Consider the following 12,949-nt stretch of genomic DNA (forward strand, 5'->3'; position numbering starts at 1 on the left):
TGTCTATTCTGAGAAAGATCCAGTTTAGCTAAATGTCAAGGATAATGTACTATCAATTGCATGTGTTTTCCTATAAAGGAAACTCATGCATGTAGTCAAGGTAAGGTTCCTTGAGGATTGCGCAGTTCTGACAGGGTGTGAGATCAGTGTGAGAGATTAGTGTTCCACTTGGTAACAGGAGGATCACCTAGGAGAAACTGCGCAAGGAAATAGTAGCTTGGAGGGCAAAGGTGTAGAACTTCTTCTACAAATCAGCTAGCTTCGATACCATGTAGAAATTTTGAATAATATGACACATATTCACAGAGATTATCCTGGTTATACATTACTTGCGTAATACATGCATAAAGCATAACCTCCTCTACGTTGATCATCAATTTACAGAAGCAGAAACATTCACAGGCGCACATAGAAGCATCAATCACACATATCAACACAGTATTTTCCCGGGGAAAGCATCTCGCTAAAAACCCCAACTATCTGTATATTATATTGATTGAATCATGTAACAATACATAGTACAATACTCATCCCAAGTACTCAGTACTATCTCCTCATGTTACACATAATACAGCTCAGATCTGATCTCCAAATCTCCCCTGCTGCTTGCCTGCCTCCACAGCTCAATACCTGCTCAAGAATGAATGAGAATGGTTTACCAAACTCGTTTTTAACCTCCAAAGAGTCACTCACACTGTGAAAGACGTGAGCAGAGGCTACAATACTTGGTATTTTCCAATTCATTGGCATACTCAATCCCTTTGATTGTGCAAATCCTCATGCACAACTATAGTCACAACTGATAGCAATCTGATCCTCTAACACCTGTCCCTGCTGAACTAAACATGCACTGACATGCAACTGAGTTAACTGATGTATTCTATAGTTGCATTATGAGTTAATAACTTGTGAATTAATTAATAACTAATTCACCCAACTCATCTCTAGTCTATTGATCAGTTAGACTAAATACAACTAGTTTAACAAAGTTAAACTGAACACAACTCCATTAACTCCACCTCCAGTCCACTAAACTCAACTCACTTGAGTTCTAACTGAAGTCATGCATGCAACAACTCAACTGACCCACAAAGAAAGCGTACTTCCTTTTGACAGCTGCATGTGCCACATCTGTAGATCAAACTGAAGTGCTCCAAGAGAATAAGATCAAGTTTATAGTCCAAATATTATTATGAGACAATAATATTTGACTTTTCTATTTTTGACAGCCAGTCTAAAAATAGACTTTGATCACTCCTGCTGTGATCATCCCTGCTGTGGTCACTCCGGTTGTGATCATCCCTGCTGGGATCCAAAAATAGAACTTGCGCCAAAAATAGCATGCGGGCCCACTTAGTGAAGGTGACTCCTTTCCACTAAGCTCCATCATCTTGTTGCATTCTCAACAAGCATTTATTGTTGCACACTTTTCAACAAGAGGAGAAGGCTTGTGAGAAGATTTGATTGCCTGTGAGCATCCAAGAGGATTGTACTGAGAGTTGGCTAGCTGTGAGAGCTAACGCTTTGTATAATTCTAATGTATTTCCACCTTGTATGATAATACAGATAGTGGGGTTTTTAGCTAAGGCTTTCCCATGAGTATTTTCTATGTTTCATGTGCATTGATTCTTCTTCTTCTGGTTATATGTGTTTAGCTCGATCTTGCTCAATATTTAAGCTTCCGTAAATTGATAGTAGAAGTATATTATAGTATTTTGCTTTAGTTATATTGCATTATCGGGTTAATCTACAGTTATATTTTCTATATGGTCTCAGAGCAAGATTTGTAGAGAATTTGCAGAATTTCTACATGGTATCATAGCTAAGTTTATCGGAGCAGTGAACAGTATACACAGAAGAGAATTCAAAGTTTGAAGTTCGGGATTGCAAGTGCAAATCGAATTCATATCATACTTCAATTGAGATGGGAAATTATGCGACTAATTGCCCATCGAAGAAGTCCATGAAGGGATCCTCGGATGGATCGAAAGGTGAGGCATTAGCCTCTCAGTTTGAAATGGACTTTACCCTCATCGCATGCATGGTGTCAGCGATGATGGGTTGTGTCTGGTATATTGACAATGGAGCCTCATTCCACGTGACTGGCAATAAAAGTTTATTCAGTACCTTGGAGGAGAAAGACCTCAAGATGCGCATAGAGATGGGTGATGATGGAAAGTATAGTGTTTCATGAGTGGGCACAGTTGCTTTTTAGAGGGAGCATGAAGTTCCTATCACCTTGACAGATGTGAAATATGTGCCTAGACTGAAGAAGAACTTGGTATCGGTCGCGATGTTGGAGGACAAAGGCTACGATGTTGTCTTCAGTAAAGGAAAGGTGTTCCTAAGACACATAGCCACGAGTCAGACCAAGAGGATAGGGATTTGAGTGAAGAATCTTTATAAAGTAGAGGTAGATGATTGTGCAGCATTGAGTACGAAAGAAGAATTGGCGCAAATCCAAGACATTGGCGAGTTGTGGCACAGGTGGTTGGGCCATTTGTATCATGGGGCTTTGAAGATAATGCAGCAGATATCTACAGGACTTCCCAAAGGTAAACTTGAGCAAGTTGACATATGCAAAGGTTGTACCTTGGGAAATTACACCAAGTATTACTTTCATAATTGAGACAATCGAGCAAAGGCTATCTTAGCGTGAGTTCATATTGATGTGTGTGGACCATTCTCGACGGCATCCACAGTGAAGCAAAGGTATTATGTGACATTAATGATTTTTCTCGTAAATGTTGGATTTATTTCATGTAGAAGAAGGACCAAACCTTCTCAAAGTTTTGTGAGTTAAAAGCTTTGGTCGAAAGAGTCAGGGAAGAAGATCAAGGCATTGAGAAGCGACAACGGTGGAGAATATGTCTCTCAAGAGTTTAAGGGCTTCTGTGTAGCAGAAGGAATTAAACGATAGTTGATGGCACCTCATAACCCACAGTAGAATGGGGTGGCTGAGAGGAAGAACAAAACTATTGTAGGGGTAGCTCGAGCGATGTTGCATGACCAAGGCCTACCACTTCACTTGTGGGCTGAGGCATGCAACACATCGGTCTATTTGCAAAATAGAAGCCCACATTGCATACTTGGGATGAAGACACCAGAGGAAGCTTTCTCCGGTAAGAGACCAGATGTGGGTCACTTCAAGATCTTTGGCTCATCAGTATATTTCCATGTGACAAAGGATGCACAGAAGAAGCTTGAACCAACAGCAGAGTTGGGGATACTTGTGGGGTACACTAATACACCTCACAACTATTGGGTGTATTTTCCTACCAATCGGAGCATAATGGTTTGCAGAGATCTCAAGTTTGATGAGCAGAAGGCCATGCGAGTTTCCCTTGAGAGGGAGATCCAACTATAGGCTGTGAAGGAACTGTTGGTTCCTAAGGAGGAGGGGCCTCATATTGATGCGAAGCAGCCGCATGTCGAGGTTCCAGGAGTGGAGACATCCACTCAAGAAGAGTCTTTCGGAGATGGATGGAAGCGCACAAAAGAAGCTGACAGATTGTTGGAGGATGCGAGAGAGAATGTGGGAGCGCCATCTTCTTAGCACAAACAGAGGAGGTCACCTAACAGGTACACTGGATACATGGCCCTTGCTAGGGAATGTGTTGAGACTGAGCCATCTTCCTTTGAGGAAGCAGTGCAGCAACCAATTTGGGTTGATGCTATGATGGAGGAGTACGAATCCATAGTTCGTAACAGTGTTTGGGACATGGTTCCGAGACCAGAGGACAAGTCAGTTGTGATTTCCCGTTGGCTTTACAAGGTAAAGTAAGCTGCTGGTGGTAGTGTGGAGAAGAATAAGGCAGGATTTGTTTCCCGTGGCTTTTCACAAGTCGAGGGGATTGACTATGATGAGACTTTTGCACTTATCACAAGGTACTCATCTATCAGATCTATGTTGACACTATCAGCACATATGGGTTGGAAGATCCTTCAGATGGATGTGAAGACTGCATTCCTCAATGGCGAGATTGAGGAAGAGGTGTACATAGAGCAGCTAGAAGGTTTTGAGACCTTCAATCGTGAGTCGCATGTGTGCCGACTCAAGAGAGTGTTGTACGAGCTGAAGCAAGCACCTCGTGCTTGGTACACCAGGATAGACAACTACTTCACCGGGTTGGGCTTCACAAAGAGTGAAGCAGATGCGAACCTGTACAACATCATGGTGGAAGGTAAGTTGTTGATCATCATTCTTTATGTTGATGATCTCATATTGACTGGTGATGATCAGTTGATCGTGTCTTGCAAGGAGGACCTTGCAAGAGAATTCAAGATGAAAGACATGGGTCTCATGCATTACTTCCTTGGCATGGAAGTGTGGCAGAAGGATGGGGAGTTGTTTGTGTCTCAACGCAAGTATGCCAACAAGATACTAAGGAGATTCCACATGGAGAAGTGCAAGCCCATCCAGACTCCTCTAGCAGGAAACTGGAGGAAGGAGGATGCTACTTCAGGAGAAGTAGTGGAGGCTACTGTGTATAGGCAGCTTGGGTTCACTGATGTACTTAGTGAACACACGACCAGATTTGTGTTATGCGGTGAACCAGCTGAGTCAAGCGATGGTTCAGCCTACCAAGATGTTTTGGAAGGCGACAAAGAATGTTTTGATACACCTCATAGGCACATCTCAGTATGGATTATGGTATAGACTGACAGAGGGAGTGAAGCTATAGGGCTTCACTGATGCAGATTGGGCAGGGAGTCCATCAGATTGGAAGAGCACATCAGGATGGATTTTCAACCTTGGGTCAGCAACAGTTTCTTGGTACAGTAGGAAACAGAGATCAGTTGCACTCAACTCAGCAGAGGCTGAATACATGGCTGCAAGTCAGGCATCATGTGAGGCCATCTGGATGCAGAAAATCCTAGTTGGTTTGTTTGATTAGAGGATGGATCCAATTGTGATCTATTGTGATAATCAGAGTTGTATAAAAGTCTTTGAGAATCCATTATTTCATGATAGTTCCAAGCACATCGACATCCGGTATCATCATCTCAGAGATTGTGTAGCGAGGAGGATCATGTTGTTGGAGTATATTTCGACAGAGGAGAAAGATGCTGACATTTTGACAAAGGCATTGTCAAAGTGTAAATTCGAGTTCCATAGAGACAGGATCAGGGTGGCAGATAATCCCTTTCTTGTTGAGAGGGAGTGTCGAAATGTGGCAACAAGAATATTTTAATTTTAATTTGTTGTACAGGAGGTCGACGGAGTGATTCTTCAGGGATTCACAAATAAAAATTGGGCAAGGGGTTCACAGATAGGAAGAGCACTTCAGGTTTTTATTTCATTAGTTGGTCTGCAATTGTTTCTTGGTTTAGTAGGAAGTAGATATCAATGGCACTGTGTAGATTTTCCTTGTAGATTCAAACTGCTAATGTAATTTACTAAAACAATAGACTTGAATCTACTCTACTCATCAATGGAAATAATTAATTGATAGAGAAATCACAACATAAACATGAGACAATATTCAATCACACATATGCTCAGAGATTTATCTAAGGGGAAATAAACTGCTCAAAACCCCTTCATATATGTATTGCATTAGTTAGAAAATAGAGAAGAAATACAATGCTTTCTCAAGCCTGAGAAACCTCGACACAAGTATAATCTATCTCACTGCTTCCTACTTCCCCAACTCCCTATTTCCTTACGTTGTTTCTCAAGGAATTATACCCCTATTAATTAGGTAAATCCCCATCCATAATTGCACAATCCTTGTAGGCCTTTCTTTGACTGCATGCACAACTTGTACAACCCAGAAAATTATACAACTGATAGTACACTGCCCTTGAACTCCAATATCAACTGGGTAACTCGAGTTATTTGCATGCATGAGATAATTTAGGCCGATTGATAAGTTAATTGGTTGATCATAGGTGAACACACCCCACTACTAGACCCTCCACTAGTTCCTCCAACAATTGAAACTAGTTTAACTGACCATAACTCAATTTAACTGATTTAAATTGTTACAACTAAAATTAACTCAACCTAGGCTCCTAAAATTTAGGAATCAATGCACACAACTCAATTTCATGCCCCTAACTCAAATTAACTAGGCTAACTAAGTGATAACAACTATTTCAACTCAGTTAACTCATTCATGTTGTCTAATTATGTGGAATTTCGATTTTCTCCTAATTTAATCAAGGGAAAATTAAATTAGGAATTTCTTGCTGCATTTTCAACACTCCCTCTTGGCAAGAAAGCCATTCACATCTATCCTGATCCAACACCTTTGGAATGTATTACATTCAACACTTCTCTCTTTTGTTGCTACTGCAACATCTACAACTGAGAAGCTGTTGTGGCCAGCAACAACCCCCCATCTTATTTAGTCTTGTTACTAATACTAAATAAGTGGGGACCCTTAGTCAAAAAATTTAAAAATCAATTAGTGCTTGAATTTCCTTTTTCAATAAAACTTACCTTCATAAACTTAGGAGAATAACCTTGAAACATCTAAAAAATCTTAAGTTTTATGATAAGGTAGAATAAAATCACTCCTTAAGAAATATCGCATCGCAAAAAGGATAATGGATACCTCCTTACAAACACAATTCTAAGGTTGCGAGATAGCGATGCAAAACTTCATCACATCGCATACATCAAATATCACTTACGCTGAAAAACCTCAAACCACCGATATGTGATGGCACATATCGCAAATCGCATTTTGCGGAAAACACATTAACGGATGATTGTCATATGCTACGCTCCAGCGATATTGCGATATTGCGATGTTGCGATCTGCGATATTCCGAAGCAAATCACAAAATCACTTCATCGCAAATCTTTCGGGCTCGTTGTTCAAAAAGAATTTTCCATAAACCGAGACCTGGTTATGCGCTTTAATGCTAATTAATGAGTTAGTTGCCAATCATTAATGAAATAGGGTTTTGTGCTTATCGAAGAGCCATTTCACGTAAGGTGGTGTATTTTATATGTCTTCGGAATTTAAAGCTTTCCCGTCACCTTTTCCTTATCATGATTCTCACCTCATTTGTAAACTGCAGGAACAAAGAACAGAGAACTATACAAAGTAGTATTCAGGATACTATGGGAAAGAAAGGCAAAGCTCCGAGTTTTGAAGATCAAGAAATGACGCCCTTGTATACAGACACCACCTGTAACAGAGACGCTGGTATTACTACTTGGGAAGGCATGTATAGTCTACTTGAGGAAGAGAATCCCAAAATGATGGAGGTTATAGCTATTGCAGGCTCACACTGGTCTTCTAAGGCGTCTATTACAAAGCTAGCTTGCTCATTCTTACACCGGATAGCGGCAAGGCCCAAAATTCTTCCATACACGGACATGGTTAAATGGGTATTGGACAACGCTGACATCACAAACATACAATTTAAGACTCAGTGTTAGCAACTTATAGAATCGTTATTTTCACAAAATTTAAGCTTTATATCTGCTAACAAAAAACGCACAAGAGGCAAAAAATTGCACCAGGGAAGCCCGCATCAAGAAACAGAGGCAGTTTCCGATATGCGATTAGCGCCACTGAGCAAAATATCTTGAAAGGGAAAGCCTCTAATTGTTCAATCACCTGTAAGCCCAGAAATTTGTAAGAAAGCAACGCTAGAGGTAAAAAAGTAAAACTTGAATCCTAAAACCAGTGGTATTTTTCAGAAATATCTTCAAAATGGTATGTATATATGCACAACAACTGCAGACAGGCTGGAGACAGAAATCTCAAAAAAAGGAAGAACCAATCAAAATATTAACTAAGTTGAATTGGGATTCTTATTGGGCACATTTGGTAAAACCACACAGCCAGTGCATGACTCTCAAATGTATCATCAATTCTGCCGAGAAGATGGCACCAACTCTTGCCGATGCCATTTTCGCAGGACAGTTAAAGTCGAAATTCGGCCAGCCGAATATTCTCAAACAAATGCTGAACACTTGCGATTTCAAGGAACAGATACAGAAATAGTTAGTTGTTAGTTTTAATTTTAGATTCAATGTTCGTATTAATTTTGCTTTATTTTTACCTGAAATGAGGACGGTCATTTAAACCGTATCCTACATTTTTGTAATAAGTTATTTTTAGATTTAGTTAGTAGTATTTAAACCCTTCTCATGTATTTAGAGAAGGGTCCTGAAATTTGTCAAAAACTTATCCTCAGAACATGCACTTTTGCACCCTCCGAGGAGGTTTTGATGAATGAATGGAACAGGATTTATTGATATCTGCATTTAATATCTACTACTGATGTTGCGCTTCTATACTCTTAGTGGATGTTGGATTAAGAAGAGATAAATCATTATCGCTTGAAGCTCATGAGTAGAACTAGTTATAAATGGTACTTCTATCTCTTAACTATTTCTGCCTTTTTGTTAAAGTGATATTTATGTTCAGTTGTTTATATATTAACGCGTGAATGCTTGAGTTATCATTTGGCACTTTTGTACGGTGATAGCTATTTATTTATTCTTAGTGTATGAGTAGCTTATTATGCGGTATGTTTTTCACAAATGTTTCGTCTAACTTTTTATACGAAGTGGTTTAACTTTATTGAATTCTTTTCTTATAACAGTTGAATGATCTTTATTACCAATTGTTATTTGAAATCATTTTAGATCGCATAACAGAAAGATTACACCCTGGGTTAGTGTAGAATTAGATATTTCTGTTTATTAGAATACAATTGCATGTTATTAGATTAGAGTTAAAGTAAAAGCATTTCACTTAGGAACTTTTAGAAAGGAAATATCAAATCTCAACACACACACACATAAATTAGGAAATTGGTCCCATATCCCCAGTCGGACCCACTATACCAAACGGAAAAGGAGTTGCTAACCAAGGTCTGGACCGAGTGGGTATCCCCCTTGTTGTAGACCCGATTTTCGGGGCTTCAACATATTTGGTGCTAGAAGGAGGGCCCCGAACTGTGAATGGCAAGTAAGTCTAAATCTAAATACCATTCTGAGAGTAAATCACCCTCACCATCTCCCCCGACTTCTCCATCGCACTTAGAATCTTTAAATCTAGAGCCAGAAGTCGAAAGAACAACAACCGTTGCTACAAACCCTGACATTTTAGAACAATCTACTATTGAACCTCCTGAAGTTGAATCTTTGATCCATAAACTTCAACGATTTTCTATATCACCTCAGAGATCTGATAAATCTCAAGGCAGCGTGACTTCGCAATATAACCCTGCTCATCCTCTTACCAGATTAAAGAGCGAAAAGTTTGGTGTTCAGCCAACTGAGTTACCTCTACCTACAAGAAAGAGAGCAAGGAAATCGCCTAAAGGGTCTGATAGCGAGACTCTTTCATCATCATCATCCATCTCCACCTCTCCACCGCGAAGTCAACCATCCACTCCTCCACTTCAAATTATTGTCCACCAGTCCACAGGAACTTCCACACCTTTTTCTCAATCATCTGGAGTCGTAATATCCTCATCTTCTCAATCGCAAGGACCATCTTCTACACTTTCCTCTATTAGTAGTTCAACGATGGCACAATCTCCATGGAATAACCCAGGGGAAGTCTTAATGCCTGTGCCCTTGAGTCAGATACCGGCCCATCCTAAAAAATGGCTGCCTAAGTTTAATCCTGAAGCAGGCATGCTAGCGAAAGAACATATAAATAACTTTATGTTATCCATAAATCTCAATGGAGTTGCCAACGAAGATGTTGTCGTCCGACTTTTCCCTTATACTCTGCAAGGAGCAGTCGGATCATGGTATTTCTCATTACCGTCTGGATGTATCACTAGTTGGGATATCTTCCAAGAACAATTCCTGAATAAGTTCGGTGATGACAGGTCTACGACGACACTGATCAACGACCTGTCTAACCTTAGGGCTGAGTCAAAGGAACCTATCAAAGATTTTAATTCATGTTTCAATAAACTGTTAAATAAAATTCCTACTGCTTCCAAGCCTAGCGAAGAAGTGCGAAGTGAGTGGTACATCTTTGCTTTACCGTCAAACATACCAATATTCGTTGATAGGGCTAACAAAACAACTTTAGCCGACAATATGAAAGAAGCAATAGCGGTAGAGAAACCTATCATAGCTCTAGAAGAAAAACGCGATAGAAGAACGAAAATCCAAGAAGGTTACTTTCAAGGAAGACCCCAAGAAAAAATAATCGAAAGATCCGTTCGATTTAGAAGGATTGCAAAAAGTTTTGAAAACCATGTCTAATGAAATGGTTGACATTAAGAAACAAGTTGCAGAAACTTCTTCTAAAAAGTCGTACAAGCCTTATAGAAGAAACCCTTCAACTGATTCAAAGCCACCAAATGCTATCACAAGTGTTGAATCAGAAAAAGAAGAAGAGGAAATTGTTACCGAAGAACATACCGATGAAGAAGAAGTTGTAGAGGTACAAGGTATGTGGCACTTCATCCTCCCAGATGAAGAGGATCAAGAGGCATCCCCGGTTAGTACTCGAAGTAGAAATCAACTTGATCCTCCTCAACCTACTCCTAAGCCAAAGATCGCAAGCTTAATGACTAAGGATAAAGTCGCAGCCAAGAAAACGACACCTAAAGCGACTCAAACCAACCCAGTCCAAATAGATTCATCAACTCCATCAAAAATGCTGATTGTTTCGGATGAAATGGAATATAATATCATAGAAGACATGAAAAAGACTAGGGCTAACATCACTTTTTACGAATTGAGCAAGTTAAAACACCAGTAAAAGGTACTTTTGAAAGAATTACATGTTGTACCAGTTGCACCTTTGCTCGCCGCTGTAATCTCTCAAGCTTCCCAAGAAATGGGAAGGCCTCAAACTAATGTGATTAATAAAGTTGATCCAAACGACATTGCTTTAATTGGAGGAAGGTCGAGATCTCATACTCCCCCATTTCTTCTTGCTTATGAAATTTTCAATAAAAATTTACATAATTGCTTAGTGGATTCTGGAGCTTCATCTAATATTCTACCAAAATCAATATGTGCAAAGTTGAACTTTTAACCACAAAAATCTGTTGTGTGCATAGTTCAACTAGATCGATCGCAAGTTGAAGTGATCGGCGAATTAAATCAGGTTACCATAAGGCTGTCATCCAATCCAAAGGTATGTCAAGTTATCGACATTTTAGTTGTTGATATTCCGGAATTTTATGGCTTAATTCTTAGCAGAGATTGGTCAGAAAAACTTCATGGATACTTTGCAACTGACTGGTCGCACATGTGGCTCCCTTACAATGGTAAACCAAATCAGATAAAAGTTGAGCGAGAAAGACATCAAAAATACATAGTAATGGAACTGGAAGGAGAGAATGAACCAGTAGCATACAACAATAACATCATTGGCAACTACTCAATAGATTCTTTCTTAGGAAATTCTAATGCTCATACTTCACCTTACTTAGAACATTCTGTTTTATCTCAAGTAGAAAATTTCTCTCAAACAGATAGTTCTAAATGTATTAATTTTATAGATAGTCCTGTAAATAAATCTTTATTTTGGAAGTTATTTTTTGACGGTTCTAAGTCTAACGAAGGAGCAGGAGCAGGATGCATGTTAATCAATCCAAAGGGAAACAAAACTATGCTAACTTGTAGACTCGAATTCGATTGCACCAATAATACGGCAGAATACGAGGCTTTAGTCCAAGGATTATACAAAGCAATCGGATTAGACATCAAATATCTTCAAGTTTTCGGAGATTCTGAAATTGTAATCAGACAGGTACGCAATACTATACATTGTTTATCAGGTCATTTAAAGCATTACCAATCTTTAGTTCAAGATCTAACTGAACACTTTATAGCATTCAATATTTCATCAATTCCCAGACTCCAGAATGCTAGTGCAAGCCTCCTAGCTAGCGTAGCTTCCAAGCTCATTCCTTTAGAAGACTATAGCCCTGATCGATTTTCAATCAAATTAATCTTTAGACCTTCAATTCCTGATAACATTACCAATTGGAGGATTTTTAATGACGATCCTGATATTGTGAGCTTTCTCACATCTGAAGGATCTTACACCAATTAGATAATTGATGAGGACCAACATGACAGACAATTGCAACAAGATAGCACTAATAATGCTATGCCAAAATCAATAGTCAAGTTAGAAGACCTTTATGATTTGAAAGATCGATTCAAAAGATCTACCAATTCAAAACTGCAAAGTTCAACTTTGAACTATGAATTAGTAAATCTAGGAACTGATGCCAAACCATAGATTATCAACCTAGGCCTTGGCCTAGCTCCTGAAGAAAAATTAGCATATATTTGTCTCTTTAAACAATACAAAAGTGGCTTTGCTTGGAACTACGATGAACTCAAAACTTATGACACTTCTATCATCCAACATACTATCCCAATGCTAAACGATGAAAAACCTGTCTAGCAAAAGCTGAGAAAGATCCATCCCAATCTAGAAAACTAGATCAAATCTGAACTCAATAAGTTATTGAAAGCCAAAATCATTTTTCCCGTTCGACATTCCAAATGGGTTTCCAATATGGTTCCTATTAGAAAGAAAAATGGAGACATTAGAATTTGCATTGACTTTCGAAACCTTAACAAAGCCTGTCAAAAGGATAATTTTCCTTTACCTCCCATGGAGCAAATACTACAGGTAGTCGCAGGGTCAGAATTAATGTCTTTCTTGGATGGATTCTCAGGATACAACCAAGTGTTGGTTCATCCCGATGATCAATTAAAAACCACATTCATAACCAAATGGGGCACTTACGCATATCAAAAAATTCCTTTTGGTCTGATCAACGCTGCTGCTACATTTCAGCGAGCCATGGACATCGCATTCAAGGGATTAGTTAACAAATCAATGGTAATCTACTTGGATGATATAACTGTATATTCCAAGAAACGAGGCAATCATCTTAGAGATTTAAAAAAAATCTTCCAACATTGTCAAAGGTATGGAATTTCACTTAACCTGAAAAAATCCTTTTTCGCATTAAGTGA

The sequence above is a fragment of the Pinus tabuliformis genome, chromosome 8 (genome assembly GCF_031772625.1).
Source record: "Pinus tabuliformis cultivar Carrire ecotype Pingquan chromosome 8, CPIR1, whole genome shotgun sequence".
Classification (NCBI taxonomy): domain Eukaryota; kingdom Viridiplantae; phylum Streptophyta; class Pinopsida; order Pinales; family Pinaceae; genus Pinus; species Pinus tabuliformis.